Below are 8,816 nucleotides of genomic sequence, written 5' to 3' on the forward strand. Positions count from 1 at the left end.
CAACTGAATGCGTGGAAAATAAATGTTGTCCTTCCAAAACCAGCCATGAACTGAAATGTTACATGCCATTTAAAGACAGTAAGTACACTTCTGTAGATTACTGCCTCACAGCCAGATGCTGCTTCTGGTCAGACAATGTGATTTTCATTTCTGTTTCTTCCTTCAGTTTTTCAGGTCACCACTCTCTTCCGAGTAAGTGTAAGCTTGCATTTATTTCTGCATATATACTAATACAGAAAACAATTAATTGATAAAGAATTGTCTGGATATCTTGTCAACCCCAGCACAAGCAAAGAACAAGTGATGCGATACAAATAAACATAGTCACATACGTTAGTGAAAAGAATGGAGTGAAGGCTTTATTTGTGGAAAAGGGAGTTTAATCCAAAGTAGTAGTGACTCTCTGAAAGTGCTGTGAAGAAAAGGTGAAGGAACTAGATGTGTTTAATTTGTGAAGAGGAGGCTGATTGGTTGGTTATTTAATAGCTACTGAAGCCTGTTTAGAAGGGCAGTTACTAAGATGAGGGAGCCACAAATTCTTCTTGGTAGAACAAGATGATACAACAAGTGGGAATTGCCGCTAATTGATGCTTGGGAAATTTAGCTGGGACATTAGGGGGAAAAAAATTCATTAGGAAAGTAGTGCAACTCTAGAACAAGTCATCAGAAAGGTGGTGGCGTCACCATCCTTGGAGGTTTTCAAGACTTGGCTAGACAAAGACACAACTTACTTGACCTTATATTGGTGGTAGCCTTGCTTCAAGAAGAAGGTTGGCCTACATGATGTGCAGAAATCTCTTACAACCAAAATTTCTCTAGGTCTGTGTTCTTAAATTCTAGCCTTAACATAATATTTTACCTTTCATTTTTTCTTTAAGCATAGACTTGGTGTGCATGATGGTTTTTTTTCTCTCATATGAAAGAATGCAGCAAGCTATTTTTGTACATCCTACCTTTGCACACAACTCCGTGGTAATCTCTGCTTTACTGAAAGGGTTGAATCAAATTTTAATTTTTGTCATAACTTTTTTTCCAGTTTGTACAGCTTTGTAGAAACCGTTGTTGCTTTTCACGGTGAAGTTGCTTCAACAAACTGAAAAATGCAAAAAAAGTTAGAGGCTTTTTATTAGACACAGAATTATTGGGTTTGGAAGGGACTTCTCAAGAACATATAGTACAATCCTCCCTGGTCAAGGAGGGTCAGCCAGCACAGGTTTCCCAAGGCTGTGTCCAGTCAAGTTTTGAATATGTCCGAGGACAGAGACTCCACGACCTCTCCAGGCAACCTGTTCCAGTGTTTACCGTTTGAACCCTCACAGCAAAAAAAAAAAAAAAAATAAAAAAAAAAAATTCTTATGTTCAGATGCCCTGACATTAGACATGTATTTCATGGCTTTCTGTCAAGAACAACATCAAGATATTGGAGTGATAGTTGGAGATTCATCATAGACTTAAATAGAAACAGAGCCAAATATTACCATGTTTTTTCTAACACAGCAATTCCTGTTATATTGTATCCCTTTTTTCACCAACAATTAAGCAGGAAGAGTTCTCAGACACAGGCAATCTTGCCAAACATGGATGTTAAGTTATTAAAAAGAAAACTTAATGGTTTAGGTCTTCCTGAATATAATTCAGCATACCTCCATTGATTTTTAGAGATGATATCCAATTTTCAGGAAGAGCTGACTTAATACAGATATGAAACCCCAAGGGAATACTTGTAAGCTAACATGAATTCATTTTCTGCTTGCTTGTGCTTGCTCAGAAGCAAGCAGAGGTCAGAATCAAACTTTGAAATTTTTCTTGTAGTTGAGCAGCTCCACATTCCAGTGCTAGGGCGGGTGTAATTACTACTAGCTAGATAACTATTGATAGAAGAAAGTACCATTCAGCATGAGGCCATCAGAATCTGTTAGTTAGGGGCATACTGCAGAAATAAAATGTTTTAATAATATTCATTCCACACTTGGGCCTTTATATTATGTATAAATGACACTTCAGTATAGCAAGAAGGAAAGCTGTACAGTGAAAATTATAGCTTTTCTGCTCATTTTTAGGACACACACTCAAGCAAATGTTAAAATTAAATATGCTTACTGAGCTGTGACTGCTTGATTCCTCATTCCAGTTAAGCTTTTATTGTTTGGACATAAATATCAAGGGCTGACTATTTTACAGAATTATTTGTTCATAGATTAATTAGATACTTGAATGCTCCTGGATGTACAACATATGTCCAAAGAAAATACAAACACTTACTGCCCTGGGAGCACATGCTGTTTGCCTTGTAGCAATCTGTTGTCAAAATAGAAGCACTTAGCGGATATTAGACTCATGGCACTTGCATTTCTGTAAGATGGTCACAGGCTGCATACTTGAATGGTTCTTATCTGGGAGTTTTGTCTTGAATTTCACTAGGAATAAAATGAGACTTTAATAAAATACTGCAAAAGTTATGATCTGAAATAGATAAATAGCATTCATTTGCATGATTTTGTCTCCATTCTTAAAGAAGCTTCTAAAGGACTTTGATTATTCCCCCCCCACCCCGTGCCCTGGGCTCACTCAAACCCCAGTTGCTTCTGAAACTAACCAAACACTTGGGCTATTCAAACTCAGGTCAAATTTGAGACTTCATGAGACTTCATTTTTCTTATCTGAGCTCGTTTCTAACACCTACTTTTTTCCATTGTGTTGCTGGCTGAGATACATACATATCTGTCTTAGAGGCTAATCTCTGTCATCTATACCTCAATATATATCTCAGAATGATTCATAACTAATGCAGACTTCTTCTGACTCTGCAGATATGCAACTGACATTTCGAATGCTTATGCTTGTGGCAGGAGGATTTTTCATTTTGGGGTGTCTACCCTTCTGTTGCTGTGCATGTTTGCAGAGAAGGTAAGAATTAGCACATGACCAGACCAAATTTATGATGTACTGCTTCTAAATGTAGAAAGTATGGACAACTGACATGTTTGAAGTCAGTGAGGGGAGAAAAGACTGGAAAGAAAGGCAAGAAACTAGTGCAGATACATTAAAAAATGAGTCGTTCTATTTTGAAGCTACGTAAAACAGAGTCAATTTGGCTCAAGGAAAAAAGGTTTGTTAATGCCACGGTACTCTTTCTAAAGACCCAGTTATAAAGGACTTGGACTTAATATTACTTCCCTTGCTTGGGAAGTTGCATGTAAAACATGAAGGCACACTGCCTGCAGGTTAGAAAAGAAGTCTGTGCATAAAGCCCTCAATGGAGCTTGAGCAGTGGTGCCTGAACTTGAGTTTGGCTCTGCAGGAAGCGGATCCTCTCCTGGGCCGATACGCTGAGGTATGGAAGACCAGGCTTTTGTTCCCTTGAAACTCCAGTTATTTTTCCCCTTTCTGCCCCTGCTCCCCACCAAAGGCTAGTATATCCATATATGTCTGTCGTGGTTTAACCCAGCAGGCAGCCAAACCCCACGCAGCTGCTCGCTCACTCCTCCCCACCCCCAGTGGGACGGGGAGAGAATCGGAAGGGTAAGAGTAAGAAAAACTCGTGGGTTGAGATAAAGACAGTTTAATGGAACAGAAAAGGAAGGGAAAATAATAATAATAATAATGATAGAATATACAAAATGAGTGAGGCACAATGCAATTGCTCACCACCCGCGCTGACCCATAACCAAGTAGCGATCGCTACTTCCTGGAACACACCTACCATTCATATACTGAGCATGATGTCACATGGTATGGAATACCCTGTTGGCCAGGTGAGCCAGCCGTCCTGGCTATGCTCCCTCCCAGCCTCTGCTTAGTAGACCATGGAAGCTGAATGTCCTTGACTAGGAGGGTACTTAGCAACAACTGAAAACATCAGTGTGTTATCAACATTCTTCTCATACTAAATCCAAAACACAGCACTAGGAAGAAATTTAACTCTATCCCAGCTGAAACCAGGACAATGTCAAAGGAACTTGGTTTCCATTCTTGTCTTTGGCATGAAGGCAACACCAACAACTGCCAGTTGCGAGCAAAAAAGGTGGCAAATGAGATTGAAGAGCAAATCAAGCTATCAGGCAGCCTGCAACACTGCACAGAGCCCATCCTGTTCAACCCAGAATAGGTTTTTAGGACGCAGTGTCCTGAGAGCAAAGAAAACCCAGAACATCAGTAAAAAAGAAAAGGAAATTTTGAGGAAGAAGTTAATTTCACTTTGTAACATAAGTTTAAACAGAAACAAGTGAGAAAACTTCCTGCCGTGTGCCTTAGCTCTCAAAAATCACGGGGAGAAGGGAGATAAAAATGGTTCTTTTACCACTGCCTTCGAAGGCACTTCTACAAGAGAGTGATGTTGCCTGTGGTAAACAATTTACTGCACAAGAAATGACACATGCAAGCAGGAGTGAATTATCTGAAAGATAACAGGGAAGACATTAATGAGAAAAAGCAGTTTGTAAAGAACAACAAGTAGAAATGTGCCTGTGTGGGATAGACCTAGAGTTACGCAGTAAGATCCAGAAGGAAAAAACACAGTAGTAGGCCTGAAGAGAGTAAGAGAGATGGGCTGGGAGTGTGCTTGGGAGAAAAGCGAATTAATTATCTCTAATGCTTCTAATGTGCAGTGCTTTTTTTTTAATGTATAGGGCACATTACAGCCTGTGAGTGCTATGCAAACAGTTTAGTGTTTGATATTGTGAAGAGTTTCAGCATGTGTATATGTTCTTATGATAATGGGAAAACGTAAGCTCCACAACATCAAAGTCATTAAACTAAGATGGAATGTATTAACATAACTGTGCGTTATTTTTCTAAGGTGGTAGTTCATATTGAATGGCTAATGCTATAGCTTGGTTAATATGACAGAATTGTCTTTTTTTGTGACGATTTTTTTTCCCTAAGTGTTAAACTTTTGCTTTACTAAGATATTAGTAGTCTGTGTGGGATCATATACACGCACGTACACACACACATAGACTTTACTAATGCGGCTGCTTAGCAGATGGCTATTTGCTATGGAGTTCCACATTTAGACAAAACCTGCTGTGAAAATCTCCACATTACATCTTACACTGTGCTCAACAGCTGATGTTCAGCATACAGATAGCTGCACTGAGTCATCAGTGACTCTGAAAACAGGAGGCAAAGAATTAACATGAAATTATCATAAATTTTCTGGAAAATGAATTAATATGTGTTCATTTTGAGAGAATTCACATTAATGTTTAAATGATCATTTCTGTGTTTTTTCGTAGCCAGTGAAACTAGGAATATTGCTGTTCTGCTAGGCCTTGTTTTTTGCTTTGTTTTTTAATACAGTGATTAACCAGATGCTAAATGGTTTTAATTTCCAACATCATATATTTGAGTTCTAGGAAAGGACCAATCCTATAACATTGTAACTTTGAGTTTTACCAGTTTTAGAGACAGTTGATAGATGATATGGCTTTGAAAAGCATTCCTTTATTGAGCCTAAAACCTTCTCTCTGGATGGAAATTCTTTTGTTTTCAACGTTGTATGGTCATTGTAGAGAGGGTCCTACGTACGGTACCAAAACGGTGCTGCAATGGACATGCACAAAAGTAAAAATTTCTCTAGAGTTATGAAAAAATAAGAGGGCTTTTTGCTGATGAAATTTGGGATAATTGATTAGTTCCACTGTGCCTCTTCTAAAGCAAATTCCAAGGTTTCCCACAGAAGTCTGTATTAATATTTAAAAACCAACCAAACAAACAAACAAAAAAAAAAAACCCAAAACAAAGAAAGGGAGAGGGAGTGAGACCAAACGTGGCTAACTAGCCCTGGAAAGCTTTTGCAGGCACTTGAGCTATGTAGCTAGGGGTGGCTTTTGTCAAGAGATGCCCAGGACTAGGACAGCAGAGGTAATTCCGTAATGTGGCCAGACTAAGAATGTGTAGGAGCATGGAATTCCTGTAAAATTGATAAGGGAGCTAAGTACTCCTCCCCTTGCCACACTTGATCCGCACTAGTAATTTCCTGAGTCCGTGAGGCTTTGTTACTTCTGCAGCCCCACTGGTGAACTGTGTATTTGCCTCCTTCCAATGGTATTTTTCATGCAGGAAGCAGAATCTACGTGTGCCCGTTCCTGGCAATTGACAGTTTCTCTTGTGTGCTATCAACATAATATCTCTTTTCTTGAGCTGTGTTCTCTGATGCTTTTGCTATGTCCATAACTGTGCTATCCTATCTTACTTCTCTTAGTTTTGCTAGTCTTCATTAACAACCACATGCAATGATGGGTAGGTTAAGACACTAAAGGTTAGGAAAATGCAGGTGCACTTAACTAGTACTATATTTGAATAATACTGTGTAGATTTTTAAAATAGAGTAAGAATTAGACAAGTCTTTATTTCCTTCTGCTGAATTCCTAGTACAGCTGTGGGAAGCAGGCCATAGACTTTGGTTGACTAGCTACTGTGGAAATTTCTGGTCATGGTGGCATTATATGAATCAGAAGGTGAGCTGAAGTTCATGAAGAAAATGTAAGAGATGGGAGAAGCTTATTGAAATGCTTTTCCTAGCCTTAATCTGTCTGTGTTCTAATGATGAAATCTTGTGATGGCCTCTGAAATCATCTGTAGATTTGTGGGGTTTTTTTCACTGGAGCTAGGATTTCACGGCTAAAGTTTAGGTGATCTTCTCTAAATTCCTTCTTTGGAAGTCAACCAATTTTAGCTGTTGTTTTAATATGTTGCAGTCCATGTATCAATCCTTTACGAAGGGCAAACAAAGAAGTAGAACAAATTGTGCGGAAGAAAAGAGCACGTAGCGAAGACACTTATGGCCTTTTACCAGATTGACTTAAGAAAGATTCTAAGGACCATAAGAACAAAAAAAAGGTAAACTAACCTTGGAGTATTCTTTTGTTCTTTCAGTTTAGGATTGTTATCCTATATCAATTCTGTATAGAATACTAAGCATATGCCATACTAAATGCCTGTTGCTTCCCAGTCTGGTAGACTTTGTCAAAAGACACTGTTTATCAGGGATCACCTTCAATTTCTGTTGTGGGAGAAGTAACAAGTCTGCAAGAATTTGGTTGCTGTCCTGGGATGCTAAATGACAGCAGAGCAAGCCATGGACAATATTACAGTCCTAGGTTTAAGTCCTCTGCCATTTCAGAGTTCCTTATCCCATGTGCAAACTGTGTTGCATGGGGAAGTGGAAAAGCAAAGTAAGGTTTTTCTGCTTTCAGGAGATGCGAATCCATTTACAGGCACTGAGAAATCTGTCCTTCTGTATGGATAATTGTGTTTTACAGCTGACACGTTCACATAGCTCCATGTCTTGGCATTCTTCCTCAATGCTGAAGAGCAGTTGACTACTGACATAAATGTAATCAGTGGAATGCTATTTACTCCACATAAGCATGCCAAACTATAGCATACTAAAGGTGATAATGAAATAAAAAAGTGTCAGTGAGGTCATTAGACAGTAAGGAAATGTTTCAGGGAGAGTATTGATTTGGCAAAAATGTAAAGATATCCCTAAATCTAGTTATACTGATGTTTGCTTTTTTTTTTTCCCCTTTGGTGTAGAGGAACATCCACCTGATCTTGACAACCTCAAGCAGAAGGACACCAGGATTACTTGAGTATGCCCTAGAAAATGAGATGTTTTGGTTTAGTATCAAAGTAATACAATGTTGTCAACCCTTGATAATGCTATTGATTTTGCAATAGAAGGTCTTCATTTCTAGTTCTTCATGCTCATTCCATATCTCCTGGTCAAAAAAGCTAGTAACACTGAAAGGCAAAACTGCTCGTGGCAACTGCTGAATAATAAAGCCAGTCTTCACTTATTAATATAGCATCCCCATGGAGGGATATAAAGATAACAGTTAAGTGCCTGTTTCAGTTTAGAGGTCAGTCCTAGAATATTATCTGGATTAAGAAGAGAGTGTTGTCATTCATTAAATTGGTAGCGAGAGGCAAGCTTACTCTGTTTCAGTATTGGATGGCACCATAGCACAGCAGTGCTACTCTTACTGAGGAGAACAGCTAATTTCTTACTAGGCTGCAGAGGATTTGGGAAATCTGTTGTTGGGCAGTTGCTTTAAAGATATGCTTGCCAAAATTACAAAGTACTCGAGGAAACTGTGGTAGCGTTTTCTCTGGCGTTGTTTCTCTCCGCGGTATATCACTGCACCACAGAACTTTCTTTGATCTTTGGATGACCTGTTTCCCAAGGTAGGTGATTTCAAAATGCAATTTCTTTCCGTTTCTCTGTAGTGTAACAAAAACAAAAGAAACAAACATGTAACAGTTTTCAGCAGCTGAGTGCAAAGTAAGAGTGAGCACCTAAAAGAATGTCACTAGAAATCAGTGTCACCCATAATAACGCAATCTTTCTTTGGGTCTGTGAAGTCCATGTAGCAGAATTTCCTAGAGCTACAATTGGGAGGAATGGAGCTTTGCTCCTAAGCTGGAGAGAGAATAAATATGATGAGTGATTCTTAGAAACTCTCTGTACTTTCAGGATTCCCCATTTAATGAATTTTTCTTAGTTTCATTAGTCCTAAAAAAGGCATCACTTAAAATCCAAGTGGAATATGCATATTAGCAATCTCATAAAATTGTTGGAGTACTTACTGATGGTCAGACATAACTATATGCAGGAGCTTTAAAGCCTGATATTGCAACCATTGCCAGTATCATTGTATTACAGATGATTTGGTTATAATTTTGTAAGCGAAAGTATTATGATGTTTTTGATGTGGAGCAGCAGAATGATGGAGATTGAATAGGGCTCTGCTTGCCTTCCAAATCTGGTCTGTATTTGCTGTTTCTTGATATTATTTTTATGAATGGTG

This window comes from Fulmarus glacialis, unplaced genomic scaffold, assembly GCF_000690835.1.
Source record: "Fulmarus glacialis isolate BGI_N327 unplaced genomic scaffold, ASM69083v1 scaffold33667, whole genome shotgun sequence".
NCBI lineage: Eukaryota > Metazoa > Chordata > Aves > Procellariiformes > Procellariidae > Fulmarus > Fulmarus glacialis.